The sequence below is a fragment of the Antechinus flavipes genome, chromosome 1 (genome assembly GCF_016432865.1).
Source record: "Antechinus flavipes isolate AdamAnt ecotype Samford, QLD, Australia chromosome 1, AdamAnt_v2, whole genome shotgun sequence".
Lineage (NCBI taxonomy): Eukaryota > Metazoa > Chordata > Mammalia > Dasyuromorphia > Dasyuridae > Antechinus > Antechinus flavipes.
Window position 1 is genome coordinate 296,090,679 of NC_067398.1, and position 18,721 is coordinate 296,109,399.

The window sequence follows — 18,721 nt, forward strand, 5'->3', positions numbered from 1 at the left end:
GGATTGTTAGAATCCTAGTGTTAACACAATGGAATTGATACAGTGCTTATTAGTTCACACATTAGAGCAAATCCTTACAAGGTGTTAAGTCACTAGTATTGATAGAAACAATGCTTGCGTTAACACCTTTGAGAGTTCACACATTAGCTCACACATTTGGGAGATTTCAGGATTTACACCTCCCATTATCCCACTCTCAGAGGAGGAGTCAACCTTGAGTTTATATCTCTAAAAGAGCATAAAAACAGCTGAGCTCAGTTAGGAGAGTTCAGTTGAAAAGATTGAGAGGGGAGCTTCAGTTTGGGAGATTGACAAGCTAGAGACTGCAATAGGGCAGAATGAAGGATTCGGAGGAGTAGAACCAAGATTCAGAGAGAGCTGGAGGCTGAAGCTGGCAGACAAGCTGCAAGAGCTCTTGGAACCAAGGAGGGAGATAGGCCTTTAAGAAAACTAACTGGGATACCAATCAGACTTCCAAGAAAATATTTTAATGATCTAGAAAAAATAACAACAAAATTCATATGGAACAATAAAAAGTCGAGAATCTCAAGGGAATTAATGAAAAAAAAATCAAATGAAGGTGGCCTAGCTGTACCTGATCTAAAATTATATTATAAAGCAGCAGTCACCAAAACCATTTGGTATTGGCTAAGAAATAGATTAGTTGATCAGTGGAAAAGGTTAGGTTCACAAGACAGAATAGTCAACTATAGCAATCTAGTGTTTGACAAACCCAAAGATCCTAACTTTTGGGATAAGAATTCATTATTTGATAAAAACTGCTGGGATAACTGGAAATTAGTATGGCAGAAATTAGGCATGAACCCACACTTAACACCATATAGCAAGATAAGATCAAAATGGGTCCATGACCTAGGCATAAAGAACGAGATTATAAATAAATTAGAGGAACATAGGATAGTTTATCTCTCAGACTTGTGGAGGAGAAATAAATTTGTGACCAAAGATGAACTAGAGACCATTACTGATCACAAAATAGAAAATTTTGATTATATCAAATTAAAAAGCCTTTGTACAAACAAAACTAATGCAAACAAGATTAGAAGGGAAGCATCAAACTGGGAAAATAATCTTCACAGTTAAAGGTTCTGATAAAGGCCTCATTTCCAAAATATATACAGAACTGACTCAACTTTATAAGAAATCAAGCCATTCTCCAATTGATAAATGATCAAAGGATATGAACAGACAATTTTCAGATGATGAAATTGAAACTATTACCACTCATATGAAAGAGTGTTCCAAATCACTATTGATCAGAGAAATGCAAATTAAGACAATTCTAAGATACTACTACACATCTGTCAAATTGGCTAAGATGACAGGAAAAAATAATGATGAATGTTGGAGGGGATGCGGGAAAACTGGGACATTGATGCATTGTTGGTGGAGTTGTGAACGAATCCAACTATTCTGGAGAGCAATCTGGAATTATGCCCAAAAAGTTATCAAACTGTGCATATCCTTTGATTCAGCAGTGTTACTTCTGGGCTTATATCCCAAAGAAATACTAAAGAAGGGAAAGGGACCTGTATGTGCCAAAATGTTTGTGGCAGCCCTGTCTGTAGTGGCTAGAAACTGGAAATTGAATGGATGCTCATCAATTGGAGAATGGTTGGGTAAATTGTGGTATATGAATGTTATGGAATATTATTGTTCTGTAAGAAATGACCAGCAGGATGAATACAGAGAGGCTTGGCGAGACTTAAATGAACTGATGCTAAGTGAAATGAGCAGAACCAGGAGATCATTATACACTTCGACAACGATATTGTATGAGGATGTATTCTGATGGAAGTGGATTTCTTTGACAAAGAGACCTAACTCAGTTTCAATTGATAAATGATGGACAGAAACAGCTACACCCAAAGAAGGAACACTGGGAAATGAATGTGAACTATTTGCATTTTTGTTTTTCTTCCCGGGTTATTTATACCTTCTGAATCCAATTCTCCCTGTGCAACAAGAGAACTGTTGGGTTCTGCACACATATATTGTATCTAGGATAATACTGCAACATATTTAACATATATAGGACTGCTTGCCATCTAGGGGAGGGGATGGAGGGAAGGAGGGGAAAAATCGGAATAGAAGTGAGTGCAAGGGATAATGTTGTAAAAAAAATTACCCTGGCATGGATTCTGTCAATATAAAGTTATTATAAAATAAAATAAAATATATAATTAAAAAAAAAAAAAGAAAACTAACTGGGTTATTTTGAAGGAGATAATAAAGGATTTAAACTTTTAACACCTGGCTGCAGTTGAGGTGATTATTACTTGGAGCTGAAACTAAGGCTGCCTCCAGAAAATCTCCCCAAGAAACCTGCTCCCAGAGATAATCATTATATTATAAAAAAGAGAACATCACAAGGGATTGGAGAGGGTGACCTGGTATGGGCCAGTCCAATGGGATTCCAATGCAGAGCCACAAGGATATTTTCGGATCAGGATCCAATCACCTGGTTGGAATTCCGGTCCAGCAGGCTGGGGTGGGGGAGACTGGGCAGAGGCATGATAGAGAGCTCTGACTGTTCCCTGGATGTCCTGGAGAGCCTGTAGGGACTTGAAAAGGGAACCATTATTAACATCATAAGAGCGTCCTGCCCCATGTGGGGAAGGATAGGGGTAGAGCACTGAATAGGATCTCAAAGGGTGAGAGGGAGAGAACGGAAGGATATGGAGTATACCCAGCCCTAAAGAGGGCGAAGGGAAGGAGTCCTACCCAGGTCTCGCCAATTCCCAATTGGAGCTTAGAAATGTGCTCCTTAAGAGTCCTGGTCATTCCTTCTACCCGACCCTAACTCTTTGTCCATAGAAACAGTGCAGGTGCCACTTGAACCCAAGGGCCTGTGCCAGGGAGTGAACAACATTAGATACAAAAAAGCCGGGCCATTGTCATTCCTGAGGGAGAGAGCATGGTCGAACCAGGGGATAATTTCAGTCACCAGTTTCTTAGCTAAGACCAACTTGACGGGAAAAGCTTCGAGCCACCCAGAGAAGGTGTCAACGAAAACTAAAAGAAAACAATGTCCATGAATCCGGATCCCCATATCCATGAAATTGACTTCCCAGTGTTCACCATGCTTGCGTCTTTGGGGGCGGAGAACAGGCACAATGGGGGGTTGGGCAGGGTTCACTTTGGCACAGGTCAGGCATCAGGGGGCAGCAGTCTCAAGGTTTTCATTCCAGGGAAGAAAAAGAAACAGGAAAGCAGATCATATAAGGGAGTCCCCCCAAGTGAGTTAGAGAGTACAGTTTTGAAACAAAGGATAGCTCAAGGCTTTTGGAAGAATCACATGTCCTTCTGAGGTGCCCAGCTAGCCTTGGCCATCAGCCGGGCCAGGAGGATCTTGAGGTCCATATGAGAGTTGGAGCAGCAGTAAGATATTTGGGACAGGCTCATCCGTCACTTCAGGGAGTCCAACCAATTGCCTGGCTGCACCTTTGGCGGCCTCAGAAACAGCAGCATTTCCACAAGTCACTGGATTGTTCCTGGCCTTGTGGGCTGGAACATGGGTGATAGCTACCTCTCTGGGGCGCCAAGCAGCATCTAGGAGTGCTTGATGTACTCCTTTTCCCTGACTTTTTTACCTTTGGCAGTGAGCAGACTGTGCTGTTGGTAAATGTGGCTGTGTATGTGGGCAGTTGCAAAGGCGTATCAGCTGTTGGTATAAATGTTTATTCTCTTACCCTCTGCCAGCTATAAGGCTTTGGTCAAAGCAATGAGCTTAGCTCGCTGTGCCGAGGTGCCAGGCAGGAGGTTTTCTGTCCATAGAGTGATAAAGAGACCACTGCAGCACCAGCCTAGTGCTGTCCATCAGTGACCATGCTGCTCCCATCTGTGAACAAAGTTAAGTCCAGAGGCAGGAGGGGTTGTCTCGCAAGTCCGGGCAAGAAGTATAGATGGTGTCTAGAATGGAAGTACAGTCATGCAAGGGAGTTTCAGGTGGGTCAAAGACTAAGAAGGTCTCAAGATTTAGGGAACTTGGAGGAGGAAACATAACTGTGGTTTCATCAAGCAACAGAACTTGATAGTGGGTGAAGCGGGAATTAGAAATCCAGCAGTTCAGGAACTAGAAATCCAGAATGCAGGAGTTGGTCTAAATGATGTTCAGCCACCACTTCCAGAGGCTGCCTGAAAGTGAGTTTAAAAGCCTCTTTTTAACTGGAAGTTAAAGAGGTGTCCAACTAAAGCCAGGAAATCTGGGACTTGGAGATGTCATTTGGGTATGAGATAGGACATCTGGAATTTTATCTTCTGGAATGTCAGATCTCTAATAGCCCTGATTATCTCAGTACTAAAGTAGCAACTGGGGGATTGAGTCTAGACCATGACAATGCATGTGATACACTTTTTTTCCAAAATGTCCAATCTACATGCAAATCTGACAGCCTATAAGAGAACTTTTAAATTTGACAGTACTTTTTTTTTTTTTTTTTTGGAAAATACAAAATTTTCCCTCTTTGACATAATTGCATTGTTTCTACTAATAACATTCACATGCAACTTTCTAATGACTAATAATTGTTCCTCTAAGAATTCAAAATACATTTTACAATGGCTGGTGATATTTTTGTGCTAAAGAATTAGGCATTGTCAATGTTTTTTTTTTTTTTCATCAATTGCTATAAAATCATGTTAATTTTCCTTAAATTAAAACCATCAGACTTTTAAAAAACAAAATATATTCCAAATGAAAAATCAACAGTGAATGCTTACTCATAGGAAATAACAGAGAGAAAAAAACTTAGAGATCCTCTATTCTAGCTTTCATATGTATCGATGAGAAATCTGAGGCCCAAGAAGGAAGATGGCTTATTAAGGATCACACAATTAATTGGGGTAACTAGATATCAGTTCTCTTGACTCCTGATCCATTGATTCTTCTACTCTATTAGGGCTTCAGTGCCAACAAGCTTGTTTCCTAAAAAAAGTCAACAAGATTAAAGATGAATGATTTTCTTATTGCTTGCTTCATTTTGAGATCATAGACTTAGTTTTAGGATTTCTCTCAGCACTTAGCTGTGGTTTTATTGAGTTTTCTTCATGTTTCTGACTTTAGTCCTGAGGGGAAATGGAGATTCAGTTATAGGATGCCCAGGGATTACAGGAACCCTGAAAATGGTCACATGTCAGGGAGTCAGGATATACTATGTTAAAAGTATCTAGTTTTGAGAAGTTGTGAACCACGATGGGTAGGCAGGTTGGACTGGAAGATTCTCTAAGGATCTAGTCCCCAATTGCAGGAAAATATGTAGTGAAATACCCACATTTGTTGTCCTATTAGGCCTCTCAATCATATTCTTTTGCTATAGTCAAGTAAGCCGAGGGTTCTAAACTAGCGTTGCTTTCCAATAATGCTTATTTTGACAGAGTAAATAAAAAGCATTTCAGAAACTCATGGTTGTAACCTTTGGCTTGATTTCAGTCTCAAGGCTTTGACTTGCGATGTCTTAACCTCAGTTTCCTATTTGCCTAAATTTGGGGTTGTTTGTATACTTTGACCTCTATAAGTTGTTTTTTCTCACTTTTTGAAATTTATTATTGACTTCTTGCCTTTTCCTGATCTCTTACAAGTATGTGCTCTTGTGCTTTTATTTGGCTAGATCTATCAGTTAGATGCTTATGTGCCAAGAATGTTTTGGAGGAAATTTCTGATTGGGTGGGAGATGACTAAGTTGTGTGAGTTTATCTTTCCTTATATTTATTCAGAGCATGAAGTTTCTTTTCAACTCTTAATTCTTTGATTCTATAAACTGACTTGGACTCTTGGCACCAAAAATCCCCCCGATTTTTCCTTCTTACCCTACCTGCATCTTTCCTATGAAAAATATCCAATACAATTGATTGTAAGGACTAAAAATGAATGATAACAAAGATATTGCAAGAACAAGAAACTCAAAGAGCACTGATTGAAGATACTTCCCTTTATCAATACTTTATAGGCTCTACTCTGTTCCAGCTTCACTAGGCCATCCAAGTTCTGTTCCTTTCCTTAATCTTCAGCCTAGCCCTTACAATCCAGGCAATGAAATGGAAGATGATGCCTGGAGTGGAGAATTCATCATCATAGATTCCCTCAACTCAAAGCCATAAAAAACCTATAAACTGAGGTTACATACCTTCTTCTCTGTATATTGGATACTAGCACAGCAGATTTTACTAGCATCCATAGCAGGTTTCCAGAATCCTGCAATATAAAACACTGTTTACTAAATAGACAGTAATCTATGCAACCATCAATAACAATGTGCTCTTTTATATATTTGTGGAAAATTAAGAGAATAAATTGTTTTTATCATAGAGATTTCATCCAAATATTTTGGTCTCTGCAGTACTCTCTTCTTCTGTCCCAAATTGCTTAATAGTCTTTCTTCTCTTTACCTTTAAGTGGACACTATACATATGTAGCAGTCTTGACAGTTTAATGATGTTTGTTTTCCTTTTATGGGGAAAATGCAGTTCTGAGGTATCACAATGTACTTAAAGGTCACTGGATTTTGGAGTCAGCATTTTGCTTCTATTTTACCACTTGAATAACCATGATAAACCATTTCACTTCTGTGGTCCTCTGTTTCTAAATGAGAGGGTTGGATTAGATGATCTTTAAAGTTCCTTCTGTTTTTTTGTTCATGACCTGATAAATCACTTACTTGATCTATTATTGACTTTTTGCCTTTTTCTGATCTCTTACAAGCATGTACTCTTTTGATTTTCTTTGGCTGCTCCAGATCTATTCAAGGATGTTGTAGAAGAGATTTTTGATTGGGTAGGAGATGTCTAAGTTGTATGAGTGTATCTTTTCCTTTACTTATTTAGACCTATGAAGTTTCTTTTCAACTCTTTAATTCTTTGATTCTATAAACTGACTCTCTTGGCACTATAAAATTCCTTCTGACTTTTCCTCCTTACTCCTTATGCATTTTAGTCCATTTTGGCATTTGTGTGTTTTTTCCCAAGGCATATGGTATGTGTTTACATATACATGTAATATATACGTATGTCTCCTTTATGTTTATAGCACCAAGAATTTTTCTCTACTAAACATTTGTCTTGTTATAAATCTCAATCCATTTCTCCCTAACTATTCATAAGCTTTAATGTGTTATTATTTTGAAATTTGTCTTGAACTCCTATACACATTACTAAGGGATAGAATTCTCTTCATTGAGTTTTGAGAAGCATCGAAAATGATGTAATGAATTATTTAGTCAAGGGATACTGCTTAAAACAGTGAATTCAATCCCTGTAGATAAAGAGCCATTTTAGTTTCAACCTTTAAAGGTTATCTCCTTATGCTGAATACAGCAGCATCATGAGTGACTGTGAATCCCAGCTTCATGTGAAAGTGCAACACTAAGCAAAATGTTGTCAGACTGCCTTTGAGTGTTTGGGTTTGGAAGAAGCAGCCAGTCAGGGAAGGTTTGGAGGATGTTGTCAGGGTATGACAAAGATAAATTTATGAAAAATGTGTAATTTACAGATTAGAGTCTGAGGAAGTATTGAAGGATACAGCTGTCAAAATAAAAGAATGTGAAACTATAAATGAACATTACAAAATGTAGGGTTAAAATTTTAGATTCATTTGACCTACTTGTGAGGCAGATTGTAGATAGGTGTACAAGCTGAGAGCTAAAAGAGTAAAAATTTGGAGGGAAACATTGGGGTACTTTAATTTCTGAGTATAGAATTGAAGATGAGAAAAAGAACCACATTTTGAAAGCTGTAGTGTTTGGATGAGGGTACACTGCTAATCAATGGTTGGGTCTGTTGCATTTATACTTTAGTTCAATCTGTTCAGGAACCTAACACTTACATACCAGATTTAATTTTTCTATATTTAAGAGAAAAGGAGAAAGAGAACTGTAGCATTAGAAATAAAAGCATGCTAATGTTTTTCTTAAATTACCCATCTCTGTTAAACAAAAGTATATCTTGAAAATTTAATACTTTTGTTATTAATCAGAGAAATGCAAATTAAGACAACTCTGAGATATCACTACACACCTGTCAGATTGGCTAGAATGACAGGTAAAGGTAATGAGGAATGTTGGAGGGGATGTGGGAAAACAGGAACACTAATACAATATTGGTGGAATTGTGAATACATCCAGCCATTCTGGAGAGCAATTTGGAACTATGCTCAAAAAGTTATCAAACCCTTTGATCTAGCAGTACTACTACTGGGCTTATACCCCCAAAGAGATACTAAAGAAAGGAAAGGGACATGTATGTGCCAAAATGTTTGTGGCAGCCCTGTTTGTAGTGGCTAGAAACTGGAAAATGAATGGATGTTCATCAATTGGAGAATGGTTGGGTAAATTGTGGTATATGAATGTTATAGAATATTATTGTTCTGTAAGAAATGACCAGCAGGATGAATACAGAGAAGCTTGGAGAGACTTACATGAACTGATGCTAAGTGAAATGAGCAGAACCAGGAGATCATTATATACTTCAACAACAATACTGTATGAGGATGTATTCTGATGGAAGTGGATTTCTTCGACAAAGAGATCTCACTCATTTTCAATTGATCAGTGATGAATGAGCAGCTATACCCAAAGAAGGAACACTGAGAAATGAATGTTTGCATTTTTGTTTTTCTTCCCAGGTTATTTTTACCTTCTGAATCCAATTCTTCCTGTGCAACAAGAGAACTGTTGGGTTCTGCACACATATATTGTATCTAGGATATACTGTGACATATTTAACATGTATAGGACTGCTTGCCGTCTGGGGGAGGGAGTTGAGAGAAGGAGGGGAAAAATCGGAACAGAAGTGAGTGCAAGGGATAATGTTGTAAAAAATTACCCTGGCACGGGTTCTGTCAATAAAAAGTTATAATAATATAAAAAAAAAGACTTAAAAGCTCAAAAAAATAAAAGAAGTAAATGGGTGGCAAAGTAGATAGAGGACTAGGCTGAAATCAGGAAGAAGAGAGTTCAAGTTAAACATTTACTATTTGTGTGACCCTCTGTAAATATTTCACTTTCTCTTTCATTGCCTCAAATTCCTCAACTATGAAATTACACTAATAATAGCACATTTCTTCCAAAGTTTGATTTGAGGATCAAATAAGATGATATTTTAAAATCATTTAGCATAGAGCCTGGCACATAGTAAACAATAAATGATCGCTCTCTTTCTTTAATTTTTTACCTATGTCAATTATATGATTGAAAATGAAGTCTGGTACATAACAGTATCTATGAAAACCATTCTAAAATCAAGGATACTGACAATATACACATTTAAAATTTCCCCAAAATCTCTATCTAGAGATCAAAAAGTGGGTCCGAGTTTGGTAATTTCTGATGACTCCTTGGTCAACCTGATGCTTGAGTCTTTCCATCTTTTGGTGTTGTAAGCTTTTTCTTCTCAAAGCACAGCCAGGTGATAAAAGTTCAGATCTTTTATTATCTCCAATATAGCCCGGTTAGCTTAGAGGCCTATCTCACTGCTTGGTTCCAAGAACTCCCTCTGAATGTCCTTCAGCCTCTGCCTCTGCTTTCTTCAGCCTCCAGAGCCAGCTCCACTCTTCATGTCATTCCGGAGAAATCTCGACTTGTAGCTTCTTCACTCTGAAGAACTTCTTTGACTGGCCCATTGAAGCTCTATTTATGCTCCTTCAAGAGAGGGATTGTGGGTTTTCTCCCATAGTGCTCTCTGGCCCAAAGAGTTTCAAGGGAGGTGTGAACTCATTGAACTCCAATGAGTAAAGGTGTGAACACAAGCCTTGTATTAATCAACTCTAATTAGTTAGCAGTTAGTAAGGATTCCAACATCTCCCCTTTCTTTTGTTAGATGAAAACACCAAAGGAAATAGGAAATCTAATCAGATTAGTGGGTTTCTGAAGGGGTACACATAAATCCATCAACATGGACCAGAACTTTGTAACAGATATACATGGTATACATAAATCCATCAATATGGGAGGCATTACACATAATTTACATAAGCACATAGCAATATAACACAGGCTAGTAGTAATGTAACAAATAACAAGAATCAACCTGAAAATTTACACATGTCCATAAGTAAGGAATCCATTGTCCATTAGTTCATGTGCCAGGAATCCAATAGTTCCTGTAAGCTCTGAAGTACTGCAAAAAGTCTCATCAACACTTTTTCATCTTAAGGGAACCCAGTGATTCTTGCTGGTTTTTCAAGAACTAAAATAGTTTCATCTTGTGTTAGGAAATCCAATGATTCCTGAAGATTTTAAGAGTCCTTTTCACAGTCTCATAGTCAGCCATCTGATTCTTTCTCCATCTGTGGAAATGTAAGCAGATCCTCTTCCCCAAGCAGTTACATTGGAGCTGTTTGCACTGGATATTGCCTTGTTGTCTTAAAAGGCCTGTATTCTTCCCAACTGTAATCCTGATTGCTTTTCTGATGGTTGATGACATCAGAGTCCTGAATTTCTAAAGTCTCTCTGGATGTAACCTCAGCTGCTATCATGCCCCACCTGTCCTTTGATTGATACTTTGGAGCTGGGCCTTGCCTCTCATTCTTCTGGGTCAATATACATTTAGAGGCCCAGTGAAAGCCTCGGTTACATTTTGGACATGAGGTTTTGGGTTTTCTCTCACCCTGTATTCTCACTCTATCTCCATATCTACAATGAGCTCTCAAATGTCCAACTTTTCCGCACTGAAAACATTGACGAGTTTCTCTAGAATTCCTCTGCCAAAAAGTACCTTGTCTTTCCATGTTCATCATAGTCTGGGCATAATAAGCATTTGTGCCCACTGTGGCACAGCGTCTAATGATCTCCTCTAAAGAAGCATTTTTGTCTAGCCCCCATATAATTCTCTTGCAAACCTCATTGGCATTTTCCTTAGCCAAATGTCTAGTCATTATTTCTGTGGCAGCATTATCTCCAATGGTTTTTATTACAGCTGTTTGCAGACGTCCCACAAAATCTGCAAAAGGTTCATTGGGACCTTGCTCTATTTTTGTGAAAGCATTATTTCCATCTTTCTGTCCAGGGAGAAAATTCCAAGCTTTTATTGCAGCCTTAGAAATTTGCTCATACACTGTTATGGGATAATAAATCTGTTCTGAACTCTCTGCATACTGACCTTCACCAGCTAGTTGGTCAAAAGCAACTTGTACAATAGCTCCTGTTTGCCTATTGTGTTGGGCTTGAATCCTACATAATACATGAAACTCTGAAAGCCACAATAAATTTTGTCCCGGTTCAAGACATGTTTTAGCGATGGATTTCCAGTCATTCAGGGTTAAGATTTCATAAGACAAATTATCCAGTAACATCTTCACATAAGATGATGTAGCCCCATAAAGAGTGCAACCCTTTTTCAAATCTTTAATTTTTCCCAAATTAAAAGGAGTGTATTTTCTCTCTTTTTGACCTGAGGAGTTGAGTTCTTCAATCACAGGATATGCATTTATAAAATCAGATATATCTTCTCCTTCATTTTTTGCTTTAATTAATGCTTTTTCTAATCTTGTCAAATTCTGCTTTACAGGAGAAGCTGATTGTGTTTCTGTCTCTCTCCCTCCCCCTTGTTCCACCCATGAAGGGTTAATTGCGGGGGGAGGGTCATGAGATATGGAATCACCTAATTCCTCCTGCTGTGAAGTATCATACTCAGAATTGTAATTAACTCCATTCTCATCTGATTTGTCCTCCTTTTCACCTAGTAAAGTTGGCACTTCTTCCTCCTGTACTTTCCTTTTCATCATTCTATCACTTAAATAACTTCTTATAGCCAATTGTATTACATTATATGTATTAATTATTGAGTTAGGCCCATTTTTATTATAGAATTGACAAAGATCCTCTCCAACCAATTTCCATTCATTTAGATCTAATTCCTTATCAAGAGAGAAACAAGGACCTATGTCCTTTACAGTTTGTAAAAATTCAGTGATTTGCTGTAAACTTATAATTAAACCTTGGCTTTCCATAATTTTGACAATGCTCTCTAAACATTTTCCTTGAACAGAAATAGGCTGTTTTCTAAATATCTGTCCCATCTTAGATGAAATTCTACTTTAACTCTTCTAACAAAATTTCTTTGTTGCACTCACCCTAATTTCTGGGTTGAAGAGTCTTTTCCACTGGATCAGGATCAGAGGCTTTTCCACTTGAATCAGGATAGTAGCTTTTCCACTGAAATCCACTGAGGGGTCTGTCAGCCCCACGTTGGGCGCCAAAATGTTGTGATCTAGTTCAGATGGATCTGAATCGGTCCCTGTTCGGGCGCCAAAATGTGGTGAGCTTTTTCTTCTCAAAACACAGCCAGGTGATAAAAGTTCAGATCTTTTATTATCTCCAATATAGCCCAGTTAGCTTAGAGGCCTATCTCTCTGCTTGGTTCCAAGAGCTCCCTCCGAATGTCACCAAATCCAAAGGTCTGGTCCTTCAGCCTCTGCCTCTGCTTTCTTCTGCCTCCAACCAGCACAGAGATGGAATGAATCTCTGAAATCTCGACTTGTAGCTTCTTCACTCTGAAGAACTTCCTTGACTGGCCCATTGAAGCTCTATTTATGCTAGTGCTCTCTGGCCCAAAGAGCTTCAAGGGAGGTGTGAACTCATTGAACTCCAATCAGTAAAGGTGTGAACACAAGCCTTGTATTAATCAACTCTAATTAGTTAGCAGTTAGTAAGGATTCCAACATTTTGGTAATCTTCTTTCTTTGTGGTATCTCAAAATTTATATAATCACAAAATCTCAAAATTGTGTGGGATCTCAGAAACCATCAAGTTCAAATGGTACCTGAAAAACAAAGTCCTCTGAATGACTTACAAGTTAGGTCACCTGTATTTTGTATTTCTTTTGTACGTTTATTGATGGCCCACTGATCTTTCTAAATTTATCTTCTTAAGAATCACTATAATTCTTCATAAAATAGATGCTGAGATAATAGAAATTACATGGAATATTTTCACTATTACTGTTGATGAGAATAAATTATAGAAACACACACACACACACACACACACACACACACACACACAAAGTGTCTGGCAAAAGACAGAATGTCTGGAGTTCCTTTTTCTGAGTTTACACATTGACAATTTTTAACCTTAGAGCAAATAGCCCTGAGTTATATCAGTCTTCATGAACCAGAGTGGAGTTTGCAACTAAGGGAATTGAGGCAGAATAATTAGAGAAACTGAGGCAGAATCAATTAGAGGAACCAAGGCAGAACAATTAGAAGAGAACTGTGGCACAACAGGAGGAATAGACTAAGAATAGAAGAGAGAAAGAGTTATAATAATGGGGATAATTGGGTAAAACTTCATGGAGAGATAGCTCCTGAACTGTGTCCTTAATGTGAAGATTCCAAGAAGAAGACATGAAGAGGAGCTTTGCTTTTGGCCTTGGAAGTATTTCATGTGAATATATGAGTATGGAGTATCATATTTGGGTAATGACTAGAATCATGGATTTAGCTGTAACTTTGGAGCCCAATATCCCAGTTTTACAGATGAGAATACTGAGAAGCCCAGGGCAATAAGTGCCTAAAGCAAAATTTGAAGTCAAATCTTCCTGACTCCAAGTTCAGTTCTGTTTTCATGGTGCCATGTGGCTGAAGCTTTATCCAATCATAAAAGTTTGTGGGTGATAAGGTTTAGATTTAGAGAACCAAAATGAAATTAGGGTTTCTGGTGGTCAGGAAGTTAAATGATAAGATCTAGTGGCTGGTTCGGGGTTCAGGGAACCAAATGGTGAGGTTTGGCTCCCCTGTACCCCCTTGGGATTCGGCGCAAGGATAGGGAGTTTTAGGGACTCCCTTCTGGCAGCACAGTGGTTCTCTGTAAAGCAATTTACAGACCCAAAAACCTAGATTGATAAAAGAGGTTTATTATGGGTATTGGAAGTAAGGTTAGAAATCCTGACAGAGGCATAAAGTCCGGTTAGGGAAATAGGTAAGGCTGAAGAGAGGGTGACACTGGAAAAGAATATTCCAATGGACAGAGGCCATTGGCATCCCAAGCATGGCATAGCTGGCATGTTTGGGACCTCTGCAAAGAGAGAGTTTTAGTTTGGCTCTTTTATAATGGGTGTCCTGGTGGGGGCTAGGAGAGCCTAAGTTGGCTCAGACCCAGTGGGGTCTGGGACAAGCCCGGATCTCCTACTGGAGTTCAAAGGGATACTTTTTGACCAGGATTTGTAATTGAATCAAAAACTCTGGCATTCTGGAAAGACAACTTGTTTAGGGAGGATATGCCTCAGCCAGGAGGGGCTGGGAATCTGAAAGGAGTCACAGATCCATAGGAAATACAGTTTCTTAAAGAGACCTCAACCCCCTTCCTGGAGAGGAGTAGTTTTAGTGAAATGAGAAAAAAATGAACTAGTTTGAATTTTTTTTAATTACTAAATTTTTTTTTTTTAAGCAATAAATATTTTTCCCAAACACACCTGACCAGTATCCCTTTAATTTAACATATTTATAGTATATATTTATAATGTATATCATAAAATATATTTTTTAAGAAAAGAGCTTTTATTACCTATTATTAACACAAGTGAAGAAGGTTTTCTTTATCCCTTTCAATTTGACACTACTGATATTGACAGTTAGATTTGGCTAGAATCTAATTATTATCTCTTCACATTGACTTTATTTACACAATTATAGTCATTGTATATTTACGCTTTCCTTTGACTGTTTGCCTTGCTTTGCAGTTCTCCATACAAATCTCCATATTTCTCTGAATTTTTCATATTTGTTACTCCTTTGAGCTTAGTAACATTCTATTACTTTTCTATACCAAGATTTGTCCATTGATTCATAATTGTTGGCCAAATATTTGGCTCCAATATTTTGTATTGTACAATAATGCTACCATGAAAGATTTTTATACAGATGAATATTTCTTGCTAACCTATGTTAAAGGATATGAAATATTTAGAAATTTTTCTTGCATAATTTCAAATTATTTTCCAGAACAGTTGGGCCATTTTATAGCTGTGCTGCTGAGGTACAAATGATCAGGTTAGTGGTTGAGAATTGGGATGGGGAATCCTCTCTGGTCAGCAGAGGTCCAATGTGAAAGAATTCCCAAACCTGAAATATGTGACAAGAAAAGGGAATTTTATTGCTCAAGAAGAAGCTCTCTTACTGGGTAAAACCTCCTGAATACCAGAGTCTGGGAATTTCCTGAAGGAAGTGGGCCACCCCCAAAAGATCTATTTCAATGCTGGGTGATTTGACTAAGTTCTCCAATTGAATGAAGCCACTTAACTTGGGAAGGACTTGTCTGGGAAAGTTACATTTTTCCCAGGGCTTGGGAGTATCCCAGTCCCCCGCAAAGGTTGCATCATTTCCCCCCAAAAGATCTCAGTTTATATCAGTACCAACAGTAAATAAGGATGTTTTTAACTTAACAATGAACTTGTCCAACTTTAAACATCTCTATTAGTTTGCTAATTCCTCTGAGCTTCTGTAAAATCTGTAAAATTAGGTGGTTGGACCATATTGATGAAGTCCTTGTTAGCGTAGTTAACTGGTTATTAGATGGGGTTGGCCAAGGAAAACCTGAAGCATTGATAAGATTATAATACTCCCTGAGGCAAGTAGGAAAGGCCAATGAAGGGATCATTTTAGCCTTAGTTATCCTTTTGTTTTTAATTAGGCTATTTTGTTCTAGTGGGTTTTCTGTTACAGTTCCACTCCTAGTGAGGACCTCTAGAAACTAAGTTATGTTGTCAAATCTTAGCACTTAAATTTCCCCTATAAAAGACTGAAGAATGGTGTAGATCTTTCTAACTCCTATTAAAGATTAACCCTAGAGGTATTCATTCTCTCCCTTGTGATAGCATCTTCCCTTTAATGACTTCTTCCTGATTAAATTGTGAGTTCTAGTAGGGAATTCTTTCCTCTTGTTAATTGTTAAAAAACCTCTTTCCTTGCTAACTTCAGTGTGCTATTCACATACTAAAATAGCAAAATCTTAGTAACTTGAGATGGATGTTTATAATATAATTTATGTCATGAACTGAATCACTATTATGTTATTTTTATATAATATTCTTCTACAATCTATTGCTCTCCTGAATTTATTTTTATTTGCTACTCCTGGTGCCTATTTTACTTCTTTAATATGACTTGTAAGATCCATAAAGGCCTGTTTATGATCCTGATATATCTCAGATCTGTTATAAAGCACACTTCTGTTATTGTTAATAATTGTGAATTTTTAAAGGTAATTATTGATAGTTTGTATTTCTTTTGAAAATTATGCATATCTGTTAAATATTTCTTTATTCGATGAATGGATTTCAGTCATATTTCTATCAGTTCCTAATGTGGATGTCAACTTTTATCATAGAAATGTAATAGAAGTTATTTTCCCCATTCTGTTTTTCCCCTTCATGCTCTACCTTTATTGATTTTATTTATGTGAACGCTTGTAAATTATATATGTATGCCTTTCCAGTTTTCTTATACCTTACTTCTTAACACATACTCTTCACTACAGTGAGTCTAGCCTCCTGGCTCTTCCACAAAAAAGTTATTCCATTTCTCAATTCTAGGTATTATGTCTGGTTATCTTCTGTGTCTGGAATGCTCTCCCTCCTTCATTCTAACTACTGATGTCTCTGGCTTCTGCCAGTTGCCAACTAAAATTCCATCTTCTATGGGAAGCTTTACTCAACCTCTATTAATTCTAGTGCCTTCCCTCTATTAATTATTTCCTATTTGTCCTACATATAGCTTGTTTTGTATTTTTGTATATTTATATATTTGTAAAGGTTGGGAGACTTTTTGTCTTTTTTGTCTCTTTTTGTATCCTAGGACTTAGCATTGTGCTTGGGACATAAGTACTTAATAAATGCTTATTGATTAATTGAAGTTGATGTCACCGTCTGCTTTTTATGATTTCTTGTCTCTAGTTATGAATTTTTCCATTAAAATTTTTAATTTTTTTAATCCTTTCTATATTTCTTTTCATAGTATGTGAAAAATATTTATGACCTATTTTATTTCTATAAAAGTGTTTCTGCATATATTTATATGTCTTGTATGTGGTGTGATAGGTTAGCTCAGAGATATTTAATATATTTTTGTTATCTTAAATATATTTTTCTTCCAGCCTATTTCTTCTGGGTTTTTTTAAAGAAAGAGAAAAATCTCCTGATTTTGTAATTTACTTTCCTAGTTATTTTCTTGATTAGTTTTTTATTGAGAGCATTAAATTATAATTTTTTCTCATTTTGCCTGTATTTATAAGTTCATGTCCTTTTTCTTGTTTTATTGCTATATCTATTTATCAGACAGAAGTGGAAAGATAATAAGCATCCTTGTTTTATCTCTGATCATATTGGAAAAGTTTCTGTTTTAAATAATGCTAACTCTTAGTTTTTCATTAGGAAATTTTTTGTCATATAAGGACTTTTAAATACTTTAAAAGTTTTTAAGCATAAATAAAATGAGTGCTATATTATATATCTTTAGTTTTTTATTATTAAATTCATATATGTTTATAGTTTTCTTAACATTCAAGTATCCTTGTACTTTTGCATAAATACAACTCTTTTCCTAGTTTAAGTAGTGGGAATATATTCTATAAAAGACAGGTGAATTTTGGTAAGGAAACATTATTTTCCTACACAATGTATATACCATGAGTTACTTTTTAAAGAAATAAGTTTAATAAAATTAACTTGTAAATCCATTTATAACAAGAGTTTTTTTTCCCTCACCACTGGGAGTTTAATGATTTCTCTTTTGGAGAGCAAATTGTTTAGTTTTCTGTTAGGTTCTTTAATCTTTAATTCTCATTTCCCTCTTCCTCCTCCTTTCTTCCCCTCTCTCATCATCATATAGGTGTTTTGTGTATGTGTATAGTTAAATCTTTATCTGTTTTATTTAGCACATCAGTTTTTGTGCTTATTCATTTGTAACTAGCAAAGTTACTTTGTAAGCAAAGTAACTTTGCTAGTCTTTAAAGTTTGAATACTTAATTCATTATTTTTCTCTTTTTTCTTTTGTTAATATCTTTCAGGGTTATAAATTTCTTCATAAGAATTGCTTAACTTGTGTGTAATATTTCATTAGATAGCATTAGAGGTAACTGGGATGGTGGATAGATTACCAGGTTTGGAGTCAGGAAGATCTGGGTTCAAATCTAGCTTCAAATATTTACTAGTTATGTGATCTTGAGCAAGTCACTTAATCTCTTCCTGACTCAGTTTTCTTAACCGGAAAATTAGCATAATAATAATAGCTATTGTAATGCTGGAGAAATTGAGGCAAGAAAGAGATTAGAAAGTTTTTAATATTTGGATTTCTGAGAGGGAGAGATTTTCTGGGACCAAAGGATCCATTTTGGTCCCAAAGGCAAGGGAGTGGAGTCCAGGCATTGGTAAATGGCGGGAATTTCCAGGGACTGACCATTAATCTGGTTCTGACAGTGTTGGGGGGTGAGGACCATAAATTCTTGATAACTTAGGAGAACTTAGGAGCCAGGAATTCTGAACTCAGAGATGGAGGATGCTAATTAGGTATCTGAGATAGGACATCTGGAATTTTATCTTTTGGAATGTCAGAATGGCCAGCTACAGCTCTAATTATCTCAGTCCTAATTGTCAAGAAGGGGGTTTGCAACCAGGGGGATTGAAGCAGAGCAATTCAAGGAATAGAAGCAAAACAATTTAGGGAAACCAAGGCAGTACAGTTTAGGGAAACTGAGGCAGAACAATTTAGGGAAAC

General features: G+C 36.9%; 1 protein-coding gene across 2 annotated transcripts in view; it reads left to right on the top strand.

Annotated features, from left to right (window-relative positions):
- The window catches only part of SNX29 (sorting nexin 29), a 692,162-nt gene that overhangs the window by 450,091 nt on the left and 223,350 nt on the right, over positions 1-18,721 (top strand). The window lies entirely within an intron of this gene.